The 12,918-nt window shown below is 40.0% G+C and overlaps 1 pseudogene; it reads right to left on the bottom strand.

Moving 5' to 3' along the window:
- Positions 1–246: 246 nt before the first annotated feature.
- LOC144307703 (uncharacterized) lies at positions 247–1,833 on the bottom strand (annotated as a pseudogene).
- Positions 1,834–12,918: the final 11,085 nt, after the last annotated feature.

Genomic DNA, 12,918 nt, shown 5'->3' with positions numbered 1-12,918 from the left:
CTCATAAAGCAATCAATAGGACTGATCATATCAGCAAGAGAAAAAACAAGAACCATATGATCCTGTTAATAGATACAGAGAAAGCATTTGACAAAATACAGCATCCATTCCTGATCAAAACTCTTGAGAATATAGGGATAGAGGGAACATTCCTTTTTTTTTTAATAAATGTCCTACAATGTTCATTTTATTCCATACCATTATACAATGTGTACATATAGTTATAACTCTTATGAAAATGTTTCTTCTTTACCAATTGTACATAGTGCCTAAATCTTTCACTTTAACATAGAGAAATGGAGAGTGGAAATCCACATAGAATGCTATCCTATAAGTTGTAATGAGTCGCAAATGTGCCAATGAGGAGGCTAGAAGTCTTACAGGAGCAGCGTGCTTTACAAACCCTTGGCTTTAGTGAATTCGGGCATACAGAACCCACAGTCTCATCTTGTAGTAAAACTCAAGACAAAATAAATTAGTGTTGGACAGAATTCTAAATTGAACAATATTGAGCGAAAGACCACAGTGGGACTTTTTGTTTAAAGTAGCACCAAACCACATCTGATTGCATTTTCAACATTAATCTGCCTGTTGAATACATCGTTGGCACTTTGAGTGGAAATCTTTCTGCTTTAGTGAGGATTGCTAGACTGGCGGAGTACGGGGTGTTGCAAAACTCTCTATGAAGTGTGGCAACGTCAACCTGGGAAATGGCACATTTAAGTCATTACGGCCCTGCCACGGGCTTGCCTTTGTGTGTGTGTGTGTGTGTGTGTGTGTGTGTGTTTTCTCCATCCCCTGGTCTAGCTGGTATCTTGTGGAAGTTTTCTGTGACAGTGTAAAAATAAATAAAAATGCGTTTAAGGGGGGTTCATGGTAAGCATGGTGTTACAAAACAAAACAAAACAAAACAAAACAAAACAACCAACAAAACAACATGAAAGAATGTGGTCGCAGTAAGGAGGTTTTCACATGTTATTTAACTCCAGTAAAGTCTGATCCAGCATCTGATGCATACTAAGGTTTTCTTCTTTGGCATGAGCCACTTTCTTTTCTAAGTCATCAATGCTTTTCTCCGATTTAGTTACTGACCTCTCCGCAAACTCAGCCCGAGTCTCGGCCTCCTTCAGCTTGTCAGAGAGAACCTTGATCTCTTCCTCATATTTGTCTTCCTTCTGCGAGTACTTATCCTCTGCAGCCATTAATGCTTTCAAGGTCTGATCCATTATTCTTAATTGTTCTTCCAGCTGTTGAACTTGGCTTTCTGAGAGCTCAGCCCGTTCTTCCACGCGTTCCAGGTCGCTCTCAATGATGACCAGCTTATGGGCCACCTCTTCATACTTGCGGTTGGCATCTTCAGCAATGTGCTTGGCCTCTTTCAGTTGGATCTCCTGAATTTCCATTTTCTCCTCATCCTTTTGGGCTCGGCTTTCAATGACTTTCATGCCTCTCTTGCTCTCGTCCACTGCCTTCTCAGCCTCCTCCAGCTTCTGCAAAGCTGTTGTCAGTCGCTCCTGGGCACGATCCAACTCTTCCTCAACCAGCTGGATGCGTCTGTTCAGAGAAGGTACATCGGCTTCAGCGTCAGTGGCCTTTTTCTCCGCCAGCTCCAACTTCTCCTGGGCATCTTTACAGCCTCGGAGTATTTGTCCAGTTCATCTTCGGTGCCCTTGAGTTTCTTTTGCAGCGACACCAGCTCATCTTCCAGCTCTTGCTCCTGTCCTCCGCAGCCTTCTTATCGGCCTCCGCCTGCTTGGCTCGATCCAAGGCATTCTTCTTGTCCAGCTTGAGCATCTGCATCTTCTTGATGGCGTCCATGGTGGCGGCGGCTGGGGGCCCTGCTACTGCGGCGAGAGCAGCGAGGCGAGCACGCGGCGGTGCGGCCGAGGCGGAGTGCAGGCCAGAGGGAACATTCCTAAGCATTTTAAAAGCCATCTACATATATATATGTTCATTCATTTGTAAATGGACACTTGGTTTGCTTCTATATCTTCACTATTGCAAATAATGGTGGAATAAACAGAGTATTTGATATATCTTTTCAAATTAATATTTTCATTTTTTTGGAGTAAATACCCAGTAGTAGAATTACTGGACCAGATGGTAATTCTCTTTTTAATTTTTTGAGGAACCTTCATACTCTTTTCCACAATGGTTACCTATTCACATTCCTAACACCAGGGTACAAGGCCTCCATTTTCTCCACATCCTTACCAACACATTGTTATTCCTTTTTAAAAAATTTTATTTATTCTAACAAGTGTAAAGACTTTGTATTTTTTCCTCATTCATTCTTGGTAGCTTGTGTATTTTGAGTAACTTAACCACTTCTTCTAAGTTATTCAATCTGTTGGCATATAGTTATTCATAGCAGTCTTTTTATAATGCTATGTATTTCTGTTGGATCGGAAATATATTAGTTGTAATGTTTCCTCCTTTGTTTATTTTGTCTTCTTTTTTAAAGCTTGTTTAGATAAAGGTTTATCAGTTTTCTTTATCCTTAAAAAAAAAACAGCTTTTATTCTCATTGATGTTTTCCGTTATTTTTCTAGTCTCTATTTCATTTATTTCTGCCCAGATCTTTGTCAATTCCTTCATTCTGCTAACTGTGGCCTTAGTATGTTCTGTTTTTAGTTTTTTGAGGTGTCAGCTTTGGTTGCTTATTAAACATCTTTCCATTTTCTCGGTATATGTATTTATTGCTCTAAATTTCCCTTTCAAAACTGCTTTTAGAGCATCTTATAAATTTTCTGATGTGTTAGCATTTTCATTTGTTTTGATATATTTTGTTGTTGTTGTTTTATATTTTATTTTTTTATTGGAGTTTGATTTGCCAGCATATAGTATGACACCCAGTGCTCATCCCGTTAAGTGCCCTATTCACTATTTCTTATATTTCACATATTAGTGGTATCATATGATAACTGTCTTTCTCTGATTGACTTATTTCACTTAGCATAATACCCTCCAGTTCCATCCACATTGATGTAAATGGTAGGTATTCATCTTTTCTAATGGCTTAATAAAATTCCATTGTGTGTAATTACTATTGTGTGTATTTACTATTTCCATTGTGTGTGTGTGTGTGTGTATACACACATATATATATCACATCTGAGAGAACAATTATTGTTAAAATAAATTGGTATTTTAATACAATGGTATCTCATTGTGATTTTGATTTGTATTTCCCTGAGGGCCAGTGATGCAGAGCATTTTCCCATGTGCTTGTTGGCCATGTCTATGTCTTCTTTGGTGAAATTTCTGTTCATGTTTTTTGCCCATTTCATGATTGGATTGTTTGTTTCTTTGCTGTTGAATTTAATAAATTCTTTATAGATCTTGGATACTAGCCCTTTATCTGATAGGTCATTTGCAAATATCTTCTCCCATTCTGTAGGTTGTCTTTTACTTTTGCTGACTGTTTCTTTGCTGTGCAGAGGTTTTTCTCTTGAGGAAATCCCAATAATTGATTTTTGCTTTTGTTTCTCTTGCCTTCATGAATATACCTTGCAAGAAGTTACTGTGGCCATGTCCAAAAAGGGTGCCAGTGTTCTTCTCTAGGATTTTGATGGAATCTTGTCTCACATTGAGATCTTTCATCCATTTTGAGTTTATCTTTGTGTATGGTGTAAGAGAATGGTCTAATTTCATTCTTCTGCATGAGGTTGTCCAATTTTCCCAGAACCATTGATTGAAGACATTGTCTTTTTTTCCAGTGGAGAGTCTTTCCTGCTTTGTCGAATATTAGTTGACCATAATGTTGAGGGTCCACTTCTGGATTATCTATAATGTTCCATTGATCTATGTGCCTGTTTTTGTGCCAGTACCACACTGTCTTGATGATCACAGCTTTGTAGTACAACCTGAAAACTGGCATTGTGATGCCCCCAGCTCTGGTTTTCGTTTTTAATATTCCCCTGGCTATTCGGTGACTTTTCTGATTCCACACAAATCCTTAGATAATTTTTTCCAGCTCTCTGAAGAGAGTCCATGGTATTTTGATAGGGATTGCATTAAGCGTGTAATTGTCCTGGGTAACATTGATATTTTCACAATATTAATTCTTCCAATCCATGAGCATGGAGTATTTTTCCATCTCTTTGTATCTTCCTCAATTCCTTTCAGAAGTGTTCTGAATGGGGAAGCACTGGGAGCCTTTCCCCTAAGATCAGGAACAAGACAGGGATGTCCACTCTCACCACTGCTATTCAACATAGGACTAGAAGTCCTAGCCTCAGCAATCAGGTAACAAAAGGACATTAAAGGCATTCAAATTGCCAAAGAAGAAGTCAAACTCTCCCTCTTTGTCGATGACATTATACTCTACATAGAAAACCCAAAAGACTCCAACCCAAGATTGCTAGAACTCATACAGCAATTCAGCAGTGAGGCAGGTTACAAAATCAATGCCCAGAAGTCAGTGGCATTTCTATACACTAACAATGAGACTGAAGAAAGAGAAATTAAGGGGTCAATCCCATTTACAATTGCACCGAAAAGCATAAGATACCTAGGAATAAACCTCACCAAAGAGGTAAAGGATCTATACCCTAAAAACTATAGAACACTTCTGAAAGAAATTGAGGAAGACACAAAAAGATGGAAAAATATTCCATGCTCATGGATTGGAAGAATTAATATTGTGAAAATGTCAATGTTACCCAGGGCAATTTACACGTTTAATGCAATCCCTATCAAAATACCATGGACTTTCTTCAGAGAGTTAGAACAAATTATTTTAAGATTTGTGTGGAGTCAGAAAAGACCCCAAATAGCCAGGGGAATTTTCAAAAAGAAAACCATAGCTGGGGGCATCACAATGCCAGATTTCAGGTTGTACTACAAAGCTGTGGTCATCAAGACAGTATGGTACTGGCACAAAAACAGACACATAGATCAATGGAACAGAAGAGAGAATCCAGAAGTGGACCTTCAACTTTATGGTCAACTAACATTCGACAAAGCAGGAAAGACTACCCACTGGAAGAAAGACAGTCTCTTCAATAAATGGTGCTGGCAAAATTGGACATCCACATGCAGAAGAATGAAACTAGACCACTCTCTTTCACCATACACAAAGATAAACTCAAAATGGATGAAAGATCTAAATGTGAGACAAGATTCCATTAAATCCTAGAGGAGAACACAGGCAACACCCTTTTTGAACTTGGCCACAGTAACTTCTTGGAAGATACATCCACGGAGGCAAAAGAAGCAAAGGCAAAAATGAACTATTGGGACTTCATCAAGATGAGAAGCTTTTGCACAGCAAAGTACACAGTCAACAAATCTAGAAGACAACCTACAGAATGGGAGAAGATATTTGCAAATGACTTATCAGATACAGGGCTAGTTTCCAAGATCTATAAAGAACTTCTTAACACCAAAGAAACAAACAATCCAATCATGAAATGGGCAAAAGACATGAACAGAAATCTCACAGAGGAAGACATAGACATGGCCAACATGCACATGAGAAAATGCTCTGCATCACTTGCCATCAGGGAAATACAAATCAAAACCACAATGAGATACCACCTCACACCAATGAGAATGGGGAAAATTAACAAGCAGGAAACAACAAATGTTGGAGAGGATGCGGAGAAAAGGGAACACTCTTCCACTGTTGGTGGGAATGTGAACTGGCGCAGCCACTCTTGAAAACTGTGTGGAGGTTCCTCAAAGAGTTCAAAATAGACCTGCCCTATGACCCAGCAATTGCACTGCTGGGGATTTACCCCAGAGATACAGATGCAATGAAATGTCGGGACACCTGCACCCTGATGTTTCTAGCAGCAATGTCCACAATAGCCAAACTGTGGAAGGAGCCTCAGTGTCCATCGAAAGATGAATGGATAAAGAAGATGTGGTTTATGTATACAATGGAATATTACTCAACCATTACAAATGACAAATACCCACCATTTACTTCGACTTGGATGGAACTGGAGGGTATTATGCTGAGTGAAATAAGTCAATCGGAGAAGGACAAACATTATATGGTCTCATTCATTTGGGGAATATAAATAATAGTGAAAGGGAATAGAAGGGAAGGGATAAGAAATGGGTAGGAAATATCAGAAAGGGAGACATGACATAAAGACTCCTAACTCTGGGAAACGAACTAGGGGTGGTGGAAGGGGAGGAGGGCGGGGGGTGGGAGTGAATGGGTGACGGGTACTGAGGGGGGCACGTGACGGGATGAGCACTCGGTGTTATTCTGTATGTTGGCAAATTGAACACCAATAAAAAAAAAAGAAGTGTTCTGTAGTTTTTAGGGTATAGATCATGTCCCTCTTTGGTTAGATTTATTCCTAGGTATCTTATGCTTGGGTTCAATTGTCAATGGGATTGACTCCTTCATTTCTCTTTCTTCAGTCTCATTGTTAGTGTATAGAAATGCCACTGATTTCTGGGCATTGAGGTGTCCTGCCACAGTGCCGAATCAAGCAATCTTGGGGTTAGCCTTTGGGTTTTCTATGTACAGTATCATGTCATCTCTGAGGAGGGAGAGTTTGACTTCTTCTTTGCCAATTTGAATGCCTTTTATTTCTTTTTGGGACCTGATTCCTGAGGCTAGGATTCGTAGTACAATGTTGAATGGCAGTGGTGAGAGTGGACATCCCTGTCTTGTTCCTGATCTTAGGGGATAGGCTCCCAGTGTTTCCCCATTGAGAATGATTTTTGCTGTTTGCTTTTCATAGATGGCTTTTAAGATGTTGAGGAATGTTCTTTCTATTGCTACACTCTGTAGAGTTTTGATCAGGAATGGATGCTGTATTTTGTCAAATGCTTTGTCTGCATCTATTGAGAGGATCATATAGTTCTTGTTTTGTTTCTAGTTGATATTATCTATCACTTTGATTGGATTTACGAGTGTTGAACCAGCCTTGCATCCCAGGGATTAATCCTACTCTGTCATAGTGAATAATCTTCTTAATGTACTGTTGGATCCTATTGGCTGGTATCTTGTTGAGAATTTTTGCATCCATATTCATCAGGGATATTGGTCTATAATTCTCCTCTTTGGTGGGGTCTTTGTCTGGTTTTGGAATTAAGGGGATGCTGGCCTCATAGAACGAGTTTGGAAGTCCTCCATCTCTTTCTATGTTTCTGAACAGCTTTAGTAGAATAGGTATGGTTTCCTTAAACGATTGATAGAATTCCCCTGGGAAGACGTCTGGCCTTGGACTTTGGTGTTTGCGAGGTTTTTCATGACTGCTTCAATTTCCTCCCTGTTTACTGGCCTGTCCAGGTTTTTTATTTCTTCCTGTTCCAATTTTGGTAGTTTGTGGTTTTCCAGAAATGCATCCATTTCTTCTAGATTGCCTAATTTATTGGCATATAGCTGCTCATAATAAGTCTTTAAAATCGTTTATTTTTCCTTGGTATTGGTGGTGATCTCTCCTTTCTCTTTCATGATTTTGTTAATTTGAGTATTTTCTCTTTTCTTTTTAATAAGGCTGGCTAATGGATTATCTATTTTATTAATTCTTTCAAACAACCAACTCCTGGTTTTGTTGATCTGTTCCACAGTTGTTCTGGTGTCTATTTCATTGAGTTTGCTAGAATCTTTATTAACTCTCTTCTTCTGCAGGGTGTAGGATCTATTTGCTGTTTTTTTCTCCAGCTCCTTTAAGTGCAAGGTTAGCTGTTGTATTTGAATTCTTTCCAGTTTTAGGATGGATGCTTGTATTGCGATGTATTTCTCCCCTAAGGACTGCTTTTACTGTATCCCAAAGATTTTGAAGGGTTGTATCTTCATTCTCCTTAGTTTCCATGAATCTTTTTAATTCTTCCCTAATTTCCTTGTTGACTCTTTCATCTTTTAGCAGGATGGTCTTTAACCTCCATGTGTTTGACATCCTTCCAAATTCTTCTTGTGGTTTAGTTCTAGTTTCAAAGCATTATGCTGAAAATATGCAGGGTACTACCCTAATCTTTTGGTATCGGTTAAGACCTGATTTGTGACCCAGTATGTGGTCTATTCTGGGGAAAGTTCCATGTGTACTTGATAAGAATGTGTATTCAGTTGTGTTTGGATGTAAAGTTCTGTAAATATCTGTGAAATTCATCTGGTCCAGTGTATCATTTAATGCTCTTGTTTCTTTGTAGATGTTGTGTTTAGAAGATCTAGAAAGTGCCGTATTCAAGTCTTCAAGTGTAAATGTATAATTATCTAAGTATGTCTTAACTTTGTTTATTAATTGATTGATATCCTTGGCAGGTCCCACATTCGGGGCATAAATATTCATGATTCTTAGGTCCTCTTGTTGGATAGATCCTTTAAGTACAATAGAGTGTCCCTCTTCATCTATTACTACAGTCTTGGGATATACTTTAATATATCTAGTATAAGGATGGCTACCCCTACTTTCTTTTGAGGACCCTTTGTTTTTTTTTTATTTTTTTTTAAATTTTTATTTATTTGTGATAGTCACAGAGAGAGAGAGAGAGAATGAGGCAGAGACACAGGCAGAGGGAGAAGCAGGCTCCATGCACCAGGAGCCCGACGTGGGATTCGATCCCGGGTCTCCAGGATCGTGCCCTGGGCCAAAGGCAGGCACCAAACCGCTGTGCCACCCAGGGATCCCTTGAGGACCCTTTGAATGGTAAATTGTTCTCCAACCTTTTATTTTCAAGCTGGAGGTTTCCTTATGTCTCAAATGAGTTTCTTGTAGACAGCAATTGGATGGGTCTTGAGTCTTGCTTTTTTATCCAGTCTGAAACCCTGCGCCGTTTAATGGGGTCATTAAGCCCATTCACGTTCAGAATTTCTATTGAAAGATAGGAATTTAGTGTCATCATGATTCCTATTCAGTCCCTGTTTTTGTGAATTGTTTCCTTGGACTTCCTCTTTCTTCTACAGAGTCCCCCTTCATATTTCTTGCAGAGCTGGTTTGGTGGTCACATATTCTTTTAGTTCTGCCTATCTTGGAAGCTCTTTATCTCTCCTTCTGTTCTGAATGAGAGCCTTGCTGAATTGAGTATTCCTGTCTACATGTTCTTCTCATTTAGCACCGTTAATATATCCTGCCAGCCCTTTCTGGCCTGCCAGGTCTCTGTGGAGAAGTCTGCTGTTAACCTAGTACTTCTCCCCATAAAGGTTAGGGATCTCTTGTCTCTTGCTACTTTAAGTATCTTGTCTTTATATTTGGAATTTGCAAGTTTCACTATTAAATGTCAGGGTGTTGAATGGTTTTCATTGATTTTAGGGGGGCATCTCTCTATCTCCTGGATCTGAATGCCTCTTTCCCTCCCCAAGTTAGAGAAGGTCTCAGCTATGATTTGTTCAAATATGCTTTCTGGTCCTCTGTCTCTTTTGGCACCTTCTGGAACCCCAATTAAATCTAGATTTTTCCTTCTGAGGCTGTCATTTATTTTCCTTAACCTATCCTCATGATCTTTTAATTGTTTTCTCTTTTTTCCTCAGCTTCCTTCCTTGCCATCAACTTGCCTTCCATGTCACTCACTCGTTCTTCTACCTCATTAACCCTCATCGTTAGGACCTCCAGTTTGGATTGCATTTCATTTAATTGATTTTTAATTTCGCCCTAATTAGATCTAAATTCTGCAATTGTGAGGTCTCTTGAATCCTTTATGCTTTTTTCTAGAGCCACCAGTAGTTTTACAATTGTCTTTCTGACATTGAATTTCAATCCAAATTCTGTTATTCTGTGGGAGAGCATACTGTTTCTGATTCTTTCTTTTGTGGTGAGTTTTTCCTTGTAGTCATTTTGCTCAGTGCAAAGTGGCTAAAATCAAGTTGTACTTGATAGACATAGGAACTCTTCTCACTGTAGCATTCCAGCTGTTCTCTCTTTAAATCTCAGGCCAGGGATTCCTGGGTGGTGCAGCGGTTTGGCGCCTGCCTTTGGCCCAGGGCGCGATCCTGGAGACCCAGGATCGAATCCCACATCGGGCTCCCGGTGCATGGAGCCTGCTTCTCCCTCTGCCTGTGTCTCTGCCTCTCTCCCTCTCTCTTGGTGACTATCATAAATAAATAAAAATTAAAAAAAATAAATCTCAGGCCGAATTCGTAGGTTTTCAGGATGATTTGAAAGTTATCTAAGTAAGTTGGTGGGGTTAGGTGACTTGGGGACCCTACTATTCTGCCATCTTTTTCTGCCTCCTTGTCTTTGTTTTAAAGTCTGTTTTGTCCAATGTAAGTATTGCTCCCTCAGTTTACTTTTCACTTGTATTTTTATGATTAACATTTTTCTATCTCTTCACTTTCAATCTACATGTGTCTTTGGGTATGAAATGAGTCTCCTGTAGGCAGCATATAGATGGGTCTTTTTTTTATCCATTTCTTAACCCTATATCTTTGGATTGGAGAATTTATTCTATGTGGGAGATCAAGACTTCAGTGGGTAGAAGAAACAGAAGAATAGGGACACACATAATTGGAAACAGTTTTATGCATGTGGCAAAAGCCACGTATTCCTGAAAACAGTACATGCTGAAAATAGCAATATTGGTGGATGAGATAGCTAGGCCTGCTGAGGTCAATTCTCCTATCCCCTGCAGTCCCCGAGTTAATGGTTCTCTGAGATGGTGCAGATAGTCACATAGGCAGTTCCCTGCTGCCCCTCATGTGTTTGGCTTCTTGAGCTGTTTTTCCTTCCTTGCTTCCATATACTTAACATTCTATGGTAATAAAACTGAGAGTCAACCTAGATTCAGACTCGGGGCTTCACCTGGCTACTTACACTTCGTGGTGGTACCTGACATTGTAGCCCTTTTGGGCCTCTCATTATTCCAAGATACTAGACTCTGAGTAATCATTTCTTCTCTCATTAGAACATGCCCCACCATGGGTCACCTGGGTGGCTCAGTGGTTGAGCATCTGCCTTTGGCTCAGGGTGTGATCCTGGGGTACTGGGATCAAGTCCCATGTCAGGCTCACTGCAGGGAGCCTGCTTCTCCCTTTGCCTATGTCTCTGCCTATCTCTGTGTCTCTCATTAATAAATAAATTTTATTTATTTTTTTATTATTTATGATAGTCACAGAGAGAGAGAGAGAGAGAGAGAGAGAGGTGGAGACACAGGCAGAGGGAGAAGCAGGCTCCATGTACTGGGAGCCCGACGTGGGATTCGATCCCGGATCTCCAGGATCGCGCCCTGGGCCAAAAGCAGGCCCTAAACCGCTGCGCCACCCAGGGATCCCTCATTAATAAATAAATTTAAAAAAAAGAACATGACCCATTGCAAGTGGTGACCCTGGTGTGATCTGTGTAAGAAGACTGACCTTCCTAGCTTGGTAAAGCAAAAGGGTACCCAAATTTTATTCCAGTAATAAAAATAGGTAGCTTTGGAACATCCTGGCATGCCTACAGGAAGGTCATTTTAGGCTGTCCACCAAAAGGCTTTTTTTTTTTTACTTTCTTCTTGGCTTACTTTTCTCTCTTTCCTTTTCTTTGTAGCTATCTCTCTTTCCTCCCCCAGCATAGGTGGCTTTCTTTCTCATGAAGAAAAACAATACAAATTGCAATTGCTTAGTCTCCTAAAGGCATCAAGATATAAATATCATATCAACAAGTAACTAAATTACTGGTAGTTATTAGACAACAATGCACCTGGTACCCTAGCGAGGGAAGCTTAAATTTGGACACCTGGGAGAGAATCTGCCGTTTGCAAAGCCAAGCTACAGGGTCCATGAAGGTTTCAGGTCTCATGGCTTGGAATCTATGTAGAACAGCCTTGAGGCCCATCCAAGAACATGATAAGATTTTTTCTGCCGAGTCTGAGACACCAGCTTTGTTCCTACCTCAGCCTCCTCCTTTTCCTCCAGTGATACAACCTCTTTCCACCACCTCCCTCTCTCACTCTTGAGTCATCACCTTCCAACCATAATGCCTGTGCTTAAACAAACACTCTGAGGTCTCACCCCCTCTTCCAACTCCTTCCCTCCTTCACCGCGCTGGAGCCATCAGTTTACGAACCTATCATGGAAAGATGCTTTCTGGAGATGGTAAACTGAAGGTGAAATACTACAAGCCTTCCCATTATGAGGGAAGGAAATCAAGGCCTTACACATGAAAATCTACCTTTTGCCATTTTTACAGAATTTAGGAAGAACATAGCTGATAATGAGATTCAGAGCTCATTTACTAAAGGGATGATAGAAGCCATCGGGTTCTGAAATGTTTATGAATTGACTGCCTGGGATTAGAAGACTGTAGTTAAGACAGTTTTCTCCATAGCCCAATATAGTGTTTGGTTACAAGAATTTAATGATGCAGCTACCACTATTTCTTTGAAAAATCTGGAGAATACAATTCCAATGGGGTTTGATATGATCACTAGGTCCAGCCCTTATGCTGACCCTTATGCCCAGGCCCAATTACAGAGACAAGATTTTAGTTAGACATCTCAGGCAGCCATGAGAGCATGGGATAAGATCCCTGAAGTTAATGTACCCCAACGAGTCCTTTGCCACGACCAGGCAAAACCCCACAGAACCTTTAATTGTTTTTATTAATAGGCTGCAAAACACTGTTGTAAGGCAAGTTGATAACTCCCAAGCAGCTATGGTTCTGTTGCTGCAATTGGCTTATGAGAATGCCAATAATCATTGTCAAAAAGTCCTTGCCCTGCTTTGAGGTAATAATTGTAACACTGCAGAAATGAGAAAGGCCTGCCAAAATGTTGGTACAGAGACTTTTAAGGCATGATTCCTGGCTGCAGCTCTCCAGCCTCGAAGATGCTACAATTGTGGCCAGAACAGACATTTGCAAAAGGAATGTAAAAAGAAAATAGAAAGTGCCTTAAACCCAAGCAAAAATATCCTAAATGCAAAAAATGGTTTTCATCGGGCCAATCACATGTTCAAAGCTTAATTCTGAGGGCAAAAATGGTGGGGTTTTTTGTATGATTTCTTTACTTTTATTTATTTTTATTTAAAATCAAGTA

Source organism: Canis aureus, chromosome X (assembly GCF_053574225.1).
Source record: "Canis aureus isolate CA01 chromosome X, VMU_Caureus_v.1.0, whole genome shotgun sequence".
Taxonomy (NCBI): domain Eukaryota; kingdom Metazoa; phylum Chordata; class Mammalia; order Carnivora; family Canidae; genus Canis; species Canis aureus.
This window is presented reverse-complemented; position numbering and strand designations above follow the sequence as displayed.